Here is a 16,510-nt window from a genome sequence, read left to right as displayed (position 1 = left end):
TCCATTTTTGCAATGGCTATTTAGTTTTTGCTCTTTTAAGAAAATAAATTTCAAAGTTGTGCCTGCAGATAATTGGAGCACTTAATTGATACATTTACACAGAACATCCAAAATGTGGTTTCAAAACTGAAATGAATGATCTCACCAATGTTGTTATTCCAGTGAAAACCCAGTACCACAATGCAGAAGCCACAGTCTGCTGTCTTCATGCTGAAATCACCTCAGTGCTGAACCAAGAGGATGAGACATCCCAGCTTGTGGTGTGATACATCCATTGCCAGGTCAGTGCTCCAGTGAAAGTCTGTGTAATGTATTTCTTAGAGAGTGCTATCCTATGTGCTATCTTCCATTCATGTTTTGTCCAGCTGCATAACCCTTTTATTTTGGTTGAGATTTATTCTTGCCTTTGAAAGGGCCAGTTTTTTTGGTTTCTTTTCCCCCCACCTAAAGAAAGTAACATAGTCAAAATCTTACTATCTGCCTCTAGCTGTTGGAGTGCCACAGAAGATAATATTTCTCCAAATTCTACAGACTAGCCAGGGACTTACCTTTCTGAAAGTTTAACCTTTATGATACATAGGTTTACAAGGACTGGTCTTGCTGTTCCACTACGTAGAGTAGCTTTTTGGGTATCAGTATAAGTGTTTCTTAGCCTATTCCGTAAGAACACAAAAAGGGTTTCCAGCATAGTCTGTCATTTTCACAGGTTGCTTACTCCCAGGTATTGTATTTGAAAGACAATTTAAGAAGCATAGCTTGTGGTCAAGGTAATCAGATATTATAGTTTTCTCCCCTGTGAGTCTTGTATATACTCTTTAAGCTTATTAATGGCAAACATTAGCCTAGACATTTCTTAGAATTACACCGTTGTAAACATTGCATCACTCAACTTAACACTGGATCTTTTGTAGATCACCATGTAGGGTTACCTGTATTTTGCAGCACTTGGCAGTAAATATTGACAAAAGCATAAAATTGTAACGGATACGCCACAGAAGTTTAGTGACAATATTTATGAGGGATTAAAGCTTCATGATGAATTGAAATATCAGAAACCTTATTGTTATTGTAAAGAATGTGGCATGATGGTTCATTTACATTAAACTGCAATGCCATTTGTGCATAGTAAGTATTATTTGATAATACAAGACTTAAACCAAACATTATTTGTGAGAAACCAAACTATATTTATAAGGTGTAAGAGAAAATATTTTCTTTTTTCTCTGGAGATAACTTAAATCAACAGTATTAGAAATGGTTTTACATATCATATTTTACAGTTTGTGTTGTTTCCCAAGATCTGTGTGCTTACTTTTTAAATTAAGGTAGCATAAATAAATTTGCAACATTTCTTGGACCAGAAGAACCACATAAAAATGATCTCGCTTTGCTTCATTACAACACCTGTTTGCAATAAGATGGGATCTTATCTATTTCTGTAATAAAATGCCATGGTAGAGCTGTGGTCTTAATTATCCTGCTAAATAATGGGACACATTTAAAACCTTTCCACTCCATCTCCCAGTGCTCATTAGTGTCATTTATGAGTTATTTGTCTGCCAGTTTTTGCTTTTCTACCAAAAAAAAAGTGTTAAATGCATGTTTTGATATAAAATGAATGCATAATTAATAGTCCCTCCTGTTTCAGAATTTACTCTTTAATAGCAGAAAAAATGCCAAGTGTTTTATTGAAAGCCAATACAGTGATAAGCAACCTAGGTATCAGTGTTTCAATGTATCTTGGGGGGGGGGGGGGGGCCCCCAAGGACCTTAATAAAATAGTTTAATAATTAAGTGGTAGTAATTTAGATAATGGATTTATAACCCTTCTTGTTCACCTGGTATGTTGAACAAGTGAGGTATTGTTCAGTTATGATAGATTCACATGTTCAGTGTCTAACAGCTATCTGTTATTAAATGAACAAATTATGAAAATGTAGGATGTGTTCAATATTATAGCATGTGTGAAGTTTGAATTCTTAAGCTTGTAGTGTAAGTAGTTTCAGTAGGTAATGGGGAGGTTTAAAAATCATTAAATATTTTGCTAATGTTTTTTGTTTTGCAAGTTCTTATTTAACATCTTAAAAGTTCTTGGAAAGTGTTTAAAGTGATAAACATGTATTCGGACTTGCTTGATACTGTTGAAAAGTTTATGAATGAATAATGTAAAATTATTTTAAACTGACAATAGCGTACATCATTGATCATTAATCATTAGTGAATCTTAAAATAAATTTACATATCTGTTAGGACATTCAAACTGCCTGATATTAAATGACCAAAGGAATTTTTTAATGGAATTCCATTTAAAAAAATCTGATTTCTTTTACTATATGCTTTCTGTATTATGTCTTGCTTGAGAATAAAAACTAACTTTTATGGATTGTCTAACCAAGTGTTGTAATTGCCTGGTTGTGTATGCTTCATTATGATGGGAAGAGATTTTGCTGTATTTTTCATCTCAGAAACCAGAAAGTAAATTGTTGGCCTAGAAATGGCTTTGCTTGGCTCCCAGGTTTGTGAGCTTGTCGTAGTGGTTCATAAGACAAACAACAAGATTTTTCACCTAATCGGTGGGCAGTATTTGGTCAGAATATTTAAAAAAAATGTGCCTTTGCCATCTCAGTGAAGAGCATAACCAGTTCTGACAGCAGGTGGTACCACTGAATCAAAACACCTATCTAGGATGCAACATAAACTTAACACATAACTTAACAACATAACTTAGCTTCAGATTCCTATTTATGTTAAACAATGGCACTGTTACACTAGCATAATGGTTGCCTGGTACGGAGCATAGGTGGCTGGTACTGGCCACTGTATTGCTAGCATTTGTCCTGTATCAGAATGGGCCAGTCACTGCCTGGGCAACCAGCTCTCTGTGTAACCCTTATTTCACTTTACACAATTAGCAATCCATGCTGGACTTGCTGTGGGAAGTGCAACTAGGCTGCAGTCTTGTTGGGTACACAAAATCAGATGATGCAGTCCCTAAAAGATAGACTGATGAGTCGTGTTAAGCTAAGTGTCAAGCTGTAGGCTGCTGACTTCCTTGCTGTAGTTCAAACAAGAAGAGAGATCAACACCATTTCCACCAGCAGTACTGCTACAAAATTCAATTTCCTGTAGGTAGTTAAAGGGCTCAATTACACAGTATAATTTCTCATTTTATTCTGCATAAAATATTGCTTTGTGTTTCACAGAAGCCAGAGAACTTTTATATGAATCCTCTTTTAATAATAACAAAAAAAAAAAAAAAAAAAAAAACACCAATGAACAGGAAGGGAGATGGAAAAGTGAGAGAGGAAGCAGCACAAAACAGAGAGAGGTCAGAGAGAAATAAGGAAGAGCAATAAATGATGGAATTGCCAGCGGGTGATTGGCCTTTAAGAATTATTGGCTTTTGCTTCATCACTGGTCATTCAGCCTTCCTCCAAAGGTGAGGAAAAAATAACCCTCATGACATGCTAAATCAGTGCAGGTGAGAGAAAAAGGGAAACTCTTTACTTAAAAAAAAAAAAAAAAAAAAAAGAGGAGATTTGAATCCTGCAGACAGTAAAAAGCAGAACTGTGCAGTGTCAGAAAAATATACAGACCAAAAATGCACTTAGAAGGCTCAGTCCCTGGATGAAATTTGACAGGTGTAAACACAGACTTCTGAAGCAGGGCTTTGTGCCCTGCTCATCATTTTTCCTTTGCCTCTCTTTCCCTTACCAAAAAGGACACTATGTAGGCCTTAATGAATTCCTGGTTAGCCCAAAATCAATTGGTAAAGAGGCTGGACCTTTGCAGACCAAGGAACTGTTTAATATCCTCTATGGGACTTAATGCACAAGATTCCCTATGGAGAAAGAAATGATTTAAAATCAGTTTTTGACTGAGCATTACTTTATACAACGTTGTTCGGAAGGGGCCAAAATTAATCAGCTCCACAGTCATGTGCAGAGGGAGAAGTATGGGGTTGAGAAATAAGTAAGTCCTCAACTTTCTGGGAAATACAAGTAATTGTTTCATCCTTGTGGATGGATTAGAATGAATTCAGTGTAATTTTGTTTCTATGGATTAGAGACTATTTCAGATATTTTGACTCCAGCCCCACTGAATTTTTTGAACCCAAATTGTTGGTTTGAACTCATGCTGATAAACTAACCTGTGCCATGACTGGTTAACAGAAATTATGTTCATCTTACTATTGAACTAATACATGCTTTAACCTGACCTGTACCAAATGCCACTTTCCAAACAGATTCCTGTGTACAATTTAGGAGATTTGCACAGGCCAGAGATCATTCCCAAAATGCAGTTTTCATATGATCGTGCATAGAGGGGAGGGGGGGAGGAAGAATTTTATGAGCAGGCCATGCCACTTGGCCTTTAGGCTACACAGCATTTCCTGGCACTGGATCATTTACTGGAACAGACATTGCAGAGGGGACCTTCTCCTGTTCACGCTGAAAGCTCATTAATTATGATTAGCATAATTAATGTTGAAAAACAAGGAGTACAACAAAGATATCCTAAAACAGAGAAGATGATTTCACGTTGGTCTGGTTCAAAGAAATACCTGTAAACTTTGAAAGTGTGAGTAGAGCTATTGATGTAGATTAAGCAGTAAAATCCTTATTTTGGTCTTCTGAATTAATGCTGGAAAGTCAGTAATGTAACCTGGTGTAAAACTGACACATGTTAGATTAGCATCAAGCTATGAATTCTTATAATTATCACTTATCTACTTACTGAATATAAGATAACTGCAACTAATTAGGAATATAAAAGAAAAGAAAGATAAATGTGTACAAACATTACAGCAGAGATTAAAAGTCTATTTATATGCTGTTATTTTTAGGGTAGGATTTCTATACAAAAGCACTGATAAAGCTGTCTGTTGTAAACAGCATATTTGACCCGCAGTTATCTTATTAAATCTCATTATATACCTAAAAATACCCAGTAAATCAGAAAACAAAATACCATAGCTCTGAAGACACAAGCTGATGGTGCAATACACTACAGAAACATTTATATGTTGTTTGAATTTACCCTTCAGCTTTGTGTATTCAGTTTAACTTAGTAGAGCGCTAAGATTTGAAAGAGGATGTTGATGGAATTGCTTAAGAAATTGATTTAGACCTTTGATATCTCCAGTGATTTAATACTGGGTATTCCTAATGAAACAAATTGTTTATGTTGATGTGAATTTACTCTGTTAAGCAACGCAGTTTTTTGTTTGTTTGTTTTGTTTTTTATACCAACTGATCATGTTAATGAGAGAAATAAACTCGCAAACATAATGAGGACATTTCACCTTAAAGCAATAAAAACAAATAGAGATGCTGAAAACACTTTGGGAGTGATTTTTCTCTAATGCAAATGAGAAGAGGAAATCTGAAATAACTCCTGAATGCATTAAAGAATCCCTGCAATATTTATAAATATTATAATAATATATATATAATAATAAATATATAATTATTAATATAATTATAAGGGTCTAGTATTGATATATGAGGATGTAACACCATTGATTCTAGTGGAGAAAATCATATTAAAATTAAGAGTAAGATAAATAAAAACGAGGCCCCAAATTACTAATTACTCAACATATGAAAGCTGTAAATAAATCTAAACTGACAGAAACATTGAGTGGATGAAAACGTACAGTGCATTAAGGCCACCCTGGAAGAATTGTCTAATACTTTAGGCTCAGACTTTAAGCTCCAATCCTGTATTGGATCTATGATTTCTTCTAGAAAGAATGAAGAATTAATCACTGATTCAAATTGACTGTTAACTAGGCAAAGAAGGAGCCATGGCACTCTGATCAGAAAAAGAGGAGTAAGAACATAGATTTCACTGAATGGCTCAAAATAAAAGTAGACTGGGTTTATAAAAAGAACTCACTGAAATAAGTGGTCTAAGAACTGTACTGGTAGTATTGGATATTGACTATATTATACCTGCAAAGGAATTAGCAAATTAAATATTACAATCCCAGGCTTGGAAGCCTTAGATTGTTTTTCTCCATCTATATTTCTGCAATTTATCCTCTTTAAACATTCGTATTCCACCATAATCTCCCAAACTGGAAAAACATTACAAAGATGTATTAATTTTAAAACAAAAATAATACACTGAGCTGTGAAGTCTTAGGTAAATAAGCTACAACTTGCCACACTATGGAGCATCAAGTTATTTTCACTTCTGCTTTAATACTTGGTGTGAGAGTGGAGGACTGAGTTGGATAAGTTTTTGTCAGCACTTGTCTGTAGGTAGAATATTCAGCTAGAAAAATAGCAATACCTGGTATTATAAAATACAGATCTGCCATCTATCATAGTACATACTAAAAATGCTGCTATTCCCATGGTCTGACCATTCAACTCTATCAATTATAACACTTTCCGTAGTATTTTTAATACTCTGAACTGTGTACCCAATTTATACTCCAGGAATGAAGCTTTGTTTGCACAGGGGTTGAGTTCAGTGAGTGAGGATTTTGTTTTACTCTTCTCATTTGTGTAAGTAGTCTATAGATTACCCTGGAATTATTTATCTGAGTAGCTTATCAGGAGTCAGCTATTTATTTTCTGCTTGTCCTGTATAATTTGATTTCCAGCCAAGTATAAGTGGCCAGCTGTAACACATTTTGAAAATGAGGCACTTAATGAACATGTTTAGTGTTAATACAGTTATTTATGTGTTATCTCTCAGTGTTTTATTGCAGATGATAGGAAAATAACACTGTATATTGTTGAAAAAGGGTAACTGGGATATGATTTTATGTTTCTAGAGAACAATATTAAATTCAGCAAGTGGGAGTTACTGTTTTAGAAAAATGAACTCTTAAAAAGTATAGAAGAACAGAAGGGGAAAAAGCTGGCAATTAATAAAGCTTCAAAGAGCTATAGAGTAGTTTGGTGTCAGATATACAAAATTACACACAACCACATACCAACAAATAAAAGCACAAAGCAATAAAAGGAGAATTCTGTAATTCTAATTGTTTATTTATTTCATTCTATATAAGATAGAAAGAACACTTAAAATATATACATCAACACACCCAAGATACTGCAAAATAAAACATATGAACATTTTAATGTAGAAGGAATAATCAATATTTTTAATTTCAAAGTGGTATATTATATGTAAATAAAAGCATATAAATGTGACTATAAAACAAGATTCTTCATGAAAACAGTTTTTCATAAAAATATCTCAGATTTTTACAGTGGAGAGGAAGATTTTTACAATCTTGCTGCAAAACAAGACTCAGAGCCTAATAAACAAGTAACCAAGTCCAGTTTGTTTTACTCAGGTGAGCAGCCCTGTTTAAATGACAGGTATAATATGTCCAAAATATCTTATAAAAGCCATCAAAAGTATAAGCTATACTTGAATATAGCATTTATACCTGGTAGCTTTTTGTTATTGTACAATCAGAGTAATTTTTTCTTCTGATGCACTTTTTTTTTGGTGAGAGTTGTTGCCAAAAGAGCTTATTAAAAATAAAACATACCTACTTTCTGGGTCATTTTACTAGGTGTTTTATCTAACAGTTGAGGCTGCAGATGCAACAGTCCCTGTGTGCTGGGCATGAGACTGTCTTAGCTCAAATTCAGAAATCCCTTGCTAAGTCTACTTGTAGCACATCAGACCACTCCCCGCTCAGAGGGTGTGCAGCAACGTCCATTATTTACCTGTAGTGTGCTCTATGGTTGTATCCTGAATAATTCCTTTCATTGTTTATGATGGGCCCGCCTCATCTTGTGCATTGTTTTGAACAATGAACAAACATAAAGCTAAATGAAGAAGAAAAGGGTGTTTGAAAATTGAAAGGGTAAAAAGTGGGCTAGATCAGCTGTGTATCACTAAGATGGCAAAGCCGAAAATACACTTTGCTTTGGAAATGTAGCTCAGAGCATATCAAGAGTCACTAGAGGAAGTAATGGAGAGAGAACCTTCTGGTTTCTGGAAGACTAACTTCAGTGTGACTTAGGAGGGTGATAATATTTGTTGACATCATGTGGTTGCTTTCATCTTGCAATTGTTTCAATTGAGATGTTCTAGTGATGTTCTAAATTAAATGCTTTTTTTGTTTTGTTTTGTTTTGTGAGGCAAGATGAAATTTAATCAATATAGATTAATTTAGAGCAGCTGTTATTCACTAAGTAGGAACAGTTTTGTCACTGAAGAATTTTAAGTCCAGCTTTTATAACATAACCTGCAGTACATTTGAATATATTCCCTTGGTCTCTGCAGTGCTGTAATTCTACTAAGCTCAATGAAATTTATCTTTTACAAAACAATATGCTGTAGATCTTCACTTGTTTATTTCTCAGAAGCTTCTTTTTCGTTGAAACGTAGGTCATGTAAAGCCATTAAACCTTCCCATGCAGGTAAAAAAAAAGAAAAAAAGATAAAATGTGGAGAATACTGCACTCTGCTCTCAGAATGTATCAGGAGAGGTGCTTCTGTCATTATGATTCACTGGAAAGATTGTGTTCAGTAGCCTTCACCCTCACTTCTCCAGTTGCGGTTTACATATAATGTATGAATGCTGTATTCAGTCAAGGTCACATGAAGGTCCTCCCCCTCCCAATACACTTCACAGAGAAATGAAATTTGAAATAATACACATAGTCCAAGGTGTCACAGAAGAGTAAATTTTAACAGATTGTTTTGATGTAGTTGAGAGCCTACAACATGAAAGATGCCTACACTGGTACATAACTATAGCAATAGGCATGTAGGTATATATAGCTAATGCTATACAAGGCATTTGGACATCTTGTTTCCATTCAAAACACATTATGTAGAGGTACTTAAGCGACTCTGTGGAATTGTTTGTAAGTGCATAGCTCCCCTTCAGTTCAGGGGTACCTGGGCGATTTCCAAAACCCACTAAGAATCTTAGACTCACAGAACCATTATTTTATGAGCTCTTTGTCCTAGGGAAAACAAACAAACAAACAAAAAACAACACCACCAACAAAAAACACCAAAAAAAACACAACGGGATGAGACTAGAGGTAAACTTTAATCTAGTTTTATGTATGATGGTGTTGGGCTGTCTGTGTAGCTCATAGCAGGAGTTAAATAGTCCAAATATTATAAATTATATTGATGATGATGTATTCCATTCCACCTTGCCAGTGCAATGGAATAACAATTATGGAGATCTAAGTCTATGCTAATAACACTGGTATGTACTTCTGTCTCTCTCCTTATTTCATTTCCAGCTCACCATGGGATTCTTATAGGGCAGCACTTGCAGTACTGACTGGCAGTTATCATGATGTTTGTTTTCCTGACTGTGAAGCAAAGGAACCCACTGTGTAAGAACATGGGTTATGAGTAATTTCAGTATGGGTGTAATGCAGAAGTAAATTCATACAGAGTTATAAATCAGAAGTAGGTTGTCACCTGAGAATTTACACATTGGAAAAACTGATGTAAGAAGCAGCATCAAGATTACACACCCTCATGTCCCTTTATACATAAAATTGTTGCTATAGCTGCTGTTCATGGAGCTGATAAGGAATAGCATATTTTGTGTATGAATGACAGAAATGGATACATAGTGAGTTACACATGATTATTCCAGGTTGAGTAAGAGAACAACATATAAATTTAGGAATGAAATATGAAAAGAAGTGACAGTATCACTCTTTTCGAACACTTACTGTGCAAATGTTTTTTTCTTGTTTTGTGGCTCTTTATGCTTCATTATGCTCTGTTTATCCTGCTAACTCAGAGGGTAGTAAATCTTTATTTTCCTACCTGATTATTTGCTCCAAGCCCGTGGTTCTGCAGTACTAAAATTTTGGTACAACTATGACGTTACAACACAAGAAATTAAACTTTTATGTTTTACCTAGCTGGATGGAGATTCTTAGGGTAAATAGAATTTGAATAATCCTCCAGACTTGGAAAATGAAGAAGACAAAGTCAAATTATTGAGACAAAGATGTTTGTTTTCCTAACGCATACCCCAGCTGAGAATGCAGATTTTGGCTTACCTTTTAGGATCTTTTCAGTTGACTATCTTTAATAAAAATATTAGATACCACCTTCAGATGAGGGATGTTGCTGTTATCTCAAGCTGCGAATCTTGCTAAATGATCTCAAAAGTTAATCTCTGTCACATATAGTGTTTTGCCCACCATGATGATGGATCTCACTCTTGTAGCATCTTCAGTTGTAGTTGATGTTTTTACCACTGAAAAATGGGTTCCCTTTTAGAAAAATTTACTGTTTAGCAATTGAAATTGATATGCTAGGGTTTTGTTACACATCTAGAATTTACACAGAGAAAATGCATATTTATACTGACATACTTATATAGAGTTATCACCAAATTAGTATCAGTATTCTGCATTGTAGGTATAAAGTCATGTTTTATATGCAAAATTTTAAGATTTTGGAAAGTGAACAATTTAATAACGTAACAGTTTAAGGGACTGTGCTTACTTCAGACTTTACTTTGGTACCTTGGATAACTGTGGTTGCACCAGCGGAGTGTGTGATTGCATAATATTTAATATTAGTCAGACAGTTTAATGGATTATGGCCAAATGTCATACAGTCCTCATTACGACTTTAAAATTGACTAACAAATTTTGTCTAGTTATTATTCTTTCAATCCTCCTTTTTTTTTTTTTTTTTACTAGAGTACGCATCTAAAAATGTGGCCAAACTTGCATTCAAGATTTATGACTATTTACCCACTGTCATTTATAAGTTATTCCAGTTGTTATTGAGCTTACAGATGTGTCTGACTCTCAAAGAGATGCACAGGTAGTATGAACAGTTTTCTGTTGTCCAATAAGTATACACATCTTGCCTTTAATTGTGCTATGCTTTTCTTTCTTTCTTTCTTTCTTTCTTTCTTTCTTTCTTTCTTTCTTTCTTTCTTTTTTTTCCCCCCTATGGATATGTTCTATATATTTCTTTATGATTTTCATTAAAATGTTATACCGTCAGCTGAGAAATATTGTCAGAAATCTAAACGCTTCACAAAATGCCAGCTACTGTAAAGCTCTACATTCACAATAACTAGATGACTGTGAATTCTGGAGGCTCAGCAGAAGTCCACTTGGTATCTTACTAAACACCCACATTTCCTCTGTAGTGGCAATTTGAACATCAAAACAGCCCTTCAAAGTAGATTAAGAAACAATTCAACTTCATAGTATTAATAGGCATGAAATTGGATAATTTGGATGTAATTACATTTCTAAATTTTCTTTCACAGTTTTATAATTCAAAAAACCACCTGTTTAGATTAAAATTCAAAACTTTTTAGTTCAAAATATTCAGATTTTTCATTTTTAAAAGAAAAAGCAGGGATGCAGTTGTTTGGGATGTTTAGGAAGAGCTTGAAAAATGTAGAGAATTGTTTGGACAAAACCAATTTATTGCAGCTGTAGAAATATAAAGCCACCTCTACTACAAGTGCAGTCTTTCAAAGGAGATTGGCTAGCAGTAGATGGGCATGAAATTTCCAACTGCAGCAGATATGAGAAAGTAATTTTATGTATCTCCCTTATGTATGTAAGTAATGTTATAACCAGTTTAGACTTAGCTTCACAAATGAGTTATTATGAAGTAAGAAGCTGAACAAAGATATGCACATGCAGAAGAAAGTAATTTATGCCACGAAGATTGAAAAATGTACCAACTTTCTCTTGGAGTATAATATATCTGCTAAAAACTTGTGATTTAACTACATTTCAGAGTTATCATTTTAGAGGCACTCAGTCAAGAGAAATGTATACTGAATATAATACCTGATTGGTTATTTTAATCCCAGATAGTGGAATCAGTTTTTGTTATTTTTCAAGCAACATGTATGGATGAAGATGGTAGACTGAGAACACTGTGTGACTGAGGAATACAGTAGTTTAATTATTCAAACAGGTGGATAAATTTAGAGGGAAAATAAAAGCAGTATGAATTTCAATAGAGTTGGATAGAAAATAAAAATATGCTAAAAAGTTAATTGACATTTATAAAATCCTAAGTAGTGTCTACAAAATCAATACTTTTTACCACTGTAACTACAATGAAAAGTGTAGGGCTGAGGGCTTAAATGGAAACTAAGCAAAGACAATTTTGGAACTTATAAAGCATGCTTCCTTCACTCAGACTGTGATGCATAGTTTGAATGGCCTAATGGGTAAAGATGTTGGAACAAACGTTGCAGTCATTCAGGAAGCAATTAGACACCATCCTAAGGGACCATATGTATTATGAAGGCCAATCCTCTTTAGGCCGAATGGCCTTTTCTCATATTCAAGATGTTCTATTCACACTGTTGTTTTTTTCCACAGAATGTACTCTATTTGCTTTGCTCTGACATACAAAATGTTGTAAATACAAAGTAAAACTATGCTTTTTGTGTGTGTGATTTTTAGAAAGACTTTATCATATTCTTTTTTCTTTGTATTGCTTATTATTAACTTGTTCAGATAAATGATTCAGAATTTGCAATTTTTTGATAGAATTAAATATACAATTAATAAGATTCTCATCCCTTTGGCATAGCTGATACCGTATTCTGTCTCTATGTTGATTGTTCCTTGTCAGAAGGTATCCAGATTATTTCTCTCATAAGCGGTTTTACCCTGAAATCTGATGCTTGACAATACCAACCCTTAAACTAAAACTTTTAGTTTATACTAGAAAGCTTGCTGCAGCTTCTGAGATGTACACACAGCAATTTGTAGACAGTTGGCAAGGCTCTTTTAAATTTAATTTAGCTTTTAGAATATTCATCCATTTAATTTGGGTATATTGTCAGTGAAGTAAAAATACATTCTATCATCTGAATTCATTCTTAGAACTAGACAAATTTAGATTAAAACAAATAAGAAAAACAAAATATTACAAATAAAGTTTAGATTAGTATTCTAATAATCTTCCTCAATAGCTGTTCCAGTAATTATGTTATCTTATAACATGGCTCAATGTTTTAGCAAATTTTTTGGATAAATCTGTTCTGTTATTGAAGATTGTAATATTGAAGATTCTAGCAGTATTGGACCATTCTATAAATATTGAAGATTGGTTGTTATACCTCACTTTTTTTTCCTGATTTTGATCATTCTACTGTTCTTGCAGAAGTGGTAAGTGGTTTCTCCTCTCCTATTCTTATAGAGATTTAAAATTATATATTTATTTTGGTTGTATCTTAATGATCATATTCCTTGTTGCTAAAATGGTCCCTGTTGTCATTCTTAAATGACTCTAAAGAGTTTATAAACATCATATAATACTCTGTATATCTAAATCTTATAATATATATCTTCCATTTTCTATGCTTTTAGTTGTTGTAGGTTCTCATATTCAGGAGATACTAATGATCTTTGTAAAAACAAAAACAACAACAACAATAAAAACTGTGGAATTTGTGGTTTTGCTGTGTCATAAATATACCAGTGTAATATTACTTTTATCCTTCTTATTTTGAAATTATTGTGACAAGAGCAAAAATTATTGGACTGCAATTTCTGGGAACTCCAGGCATACACTCTAAATGTGATTGCAAGTAATACTCATGTCAGCTGAGTTGCTGAACTACACATCCATACCACCCTTGCAGAGGAAGAATGCAGAAAAAAATGCATCCTGAAGCTACAAAAGGCAAGTAAGATTTCACTGCTCCATTTTCAGGTACTTATTCTGATTTAGAAATGAGCTCTTTTTTTTCATTTAAAACTAACAAAAATATATCTTCCTGTAGAAAGCATGATTTATAAGAAAATGCAGATTTCCCCAGCTTTTAAGACTGTGATTTCACAAGCCATACGTGTTAAAGAAGACTTTTGAAATCTGGGTGACTGTTCTGCTTGTCAGGGCTGAATAACCAGGATCAGAATCCCTCTGTGTTCATGCAATCTTGTTAGATCACATGATAGACCAAGTCATATGGAAAAACAAAGTTAATTTTGGATTTTTTTTTGTTTAAACTACAATATTTCCAGCTGGGTTCTCTTAGTAAGTTAGGATGCATGTTTTGTTTTCTGTCTTTTTCTGGATTAACTATTTAGAAAATTTCTGTAATTGAGATCAAGAGGAATAAAGGTGCATGTGAAGAAATACTAGGAAAAGAATGGGATCTATGGATTGAACTTGTTTTATACTTAACATTTCAGAAAATGCATAAGAATGAAAAAAAAATCTAGATGCTTGGGTAAAGCATATTTTGAAACTATCAGGATTTTACATCTATATTTCATACAATAACGTTAGGGTTTTTTTTTGTTTTTTAAGATTAAGATTTTTTGTTTTTTAAGATTAAGGTTTGTTTGTTTTTTAAGATTTTTTGATTATGCTACTTAGCTACATATTCTTACCAAGTAATCTTTGGCACTGACTTTAGTGCATAAAAATACTATTTATGTTTTACTATAGACATACGAAATTCAATTTTGGACCATTATATGTATGTATTAGCCCCTCTTGAGAATCATGCTGCTCCTATGAGATACAGTGAGCCTTGTCACTGCTTAACAAGGAAGTAAAGCTCTGTGTGTCAGTATGAAGTGTCTAATGAAATTAGAAACATCTGTTCTTGCAGCTTGTTGCTCCTCCCTTGAGGGGAAAAAGGGAGCAGGATGAATGAAAGAACAAAGAAAATGCATAGCAGAACAGATTTTGGATGGAACACAGAGCTCTCTGAAGCCTCCTGCTTTCATTCGACTTGTCCTCCAGCCAGAACTCTTCCCTGCAAGAGGAGAGCAGAGAAAGAAAGATTATAAATGGTCCCACAGCACAAGCAGTCCTTGAAAGGCCTTTTGCTGATGTGTTGATTTGTCCATGGAAGTTTGCTCTGGCCTGCTGTGAAGGAAATTTCATTGCTCAGGCACTGAATGCTATTTTACCCTTCTACAGAGAGTTACACTGAGCTGCCCATTGAGTTGACAGGCATTTTCTTACTCTTCATTTGCTACTGTTTCTCAGACATTGGAATCATGTCTCTCTCATGTAATAATAGCTGCTTTTGTGACTACTGCATGATCCACGTACAGTCCTTCTGTATGTGACTAGCTAGCTTCACCTGAGTGGAGATAAGTTATTGATAAGTAAAGCCAATTTTGTATAAGCAATAGGCTGCTCTTATCAGTATAAATAAGATATATATATATCTTTATATAATTGTGTGTGTATATATATCTATAAATTTTAGCTTGCATAAAACTTCCATCATTTGCCAGGCTCTTACATCAGTAACAGTATACTTAAAAGTGTAATTCTCAAGAACAATACTTGTGGAAGCAATTGTGGGAAAATATGCGATTCATACTCCTAGCCCCAAGTAAATGGCTGTGCAAGACAAAGTCTTTCATATTGTCTGTCTGGTTGATGTTCACATTTTATAAAAGTCTCCTATAGACATTTTTCTTTCACCATTTCTGTTAAGTTTTACTTCCTACTTGCTTTCGTTTGGAATTTTGATGACACAGTACATGTCCTGACTGATTCATTAAGCCCATACTTCTTACTGTTTTGAAAACAGTCTACTCTTTTTCTTTTTTAAGGTAGGTCTACAGCCAGCAATGTCCCCAGAAGATCAGGAGCCCCAGAGAAATTTACTCTCTGCTTACACTGACAGTCATCAATATTTAACATATGATGCTGCTATGTTCCTTTGTACTGATTAACTAATACTGCTTAGTGAAAGAGGATTTACAAGTGGATTTCCTGTAATGAATAAGAAGCTACAATTCAGTAAACACACTAGAACTCTTTTAAAAATGTAATTTATATTAAATGTAGAGAGTACTGTTCATCATATATTATACATGGAAATGTGACAATATCATCAAGTCCACTTTTACACCTGTTTTTTAAAGCAAAATGTTTGATTTGCAGGAATTTTTATTATTATGTTGTTAGCATAACGTCATATACCATTTATTAGCCAGTTTCAAATTTCACGTAATTATTTGGAAAGTAGTAAACAAACCGTAAATACCAATTTAGCTGGACAAAAAAAATTGATTTGTGAAGGAAACAGAGGAGCTCTGCAGTGATGTAGACTGATCTCAGTGGAGGAGGAGTAAATGGAATAATCTGACTGAATTTATTGGCTAGCATTAAACATGTGGTATGAATGCCCTGTGAGGTTGCATATGATCAAGTTACAGGGAGAAATGTGTGGGACAAAATGCTGACGGGACATTTGTTGGCTTAAGAAAGCCTGGCTGGAAGTGTAAAAAGAAGCAGTGTGGAATGGAGAGCTATGATAAACAAAACACATGAAGGAATCAAATGAGTACTAAGAAGGAAAGAAAGTAGTGTGGAAGAGAGATGGAGAGAAGCATGGCAGGTCTTTATTTCCATAAAAATTTATTTCTGTCAAAATAAAGAGCCTATGTCAGCATTACATGTATGTTGTGCACAGGGAGGAACTTGGGCCAGAATGTGGAAAAAAATGAGTTTGGTAAAGCGGAGAAATGCTTGGATGCTTCTGCAAATTTCATTTTATCTAAATACTTTGCCC

The 16,510-nt window shown here is 34.1% G+C and overlaps 1 long non-coding RNA gene across 1 annotated transcript; it reads left to right on the top strand.

The window, feature by feature from the left end:
- Positions 1-101: 101 nt before the first annotated feature.
- Positions 102-13,641, top strand: LOC121077383. Its single transcript, XR_005824008.1, has 3 exons — positions 102-281; positions 12,336-12,385; positions 13,490-13,641. It is a non-coding gene; the product is annotated as an uncharacterized LOC121077383 (long non-coding RNA).
- Positions 13,642-16,510: the final 2,869 nt, after the last annotated feature.

The sequence above is a fragment of the Cygnus olor genome, chromosome 13, assembly GCF_009769625.2.
Source record: "Cygnus olor isolate bCygOlo1 chromosome 13, bCygOlo1.pri.v2, whole genome shotgun sequence".
In the NCBI taxonomy this organism is placed as follows: domain Eukaryota; kingdom Metazoa; phylum Chordata; class Aves; order Anseriformes; family Anatidae; genus Cygnus; species Cygnus olor.
The sequence above is the reverse complement of the archived record's forward strand: the minus strand, read 5'-3'. Positions and strand labels throughout refer to the sequence as shown.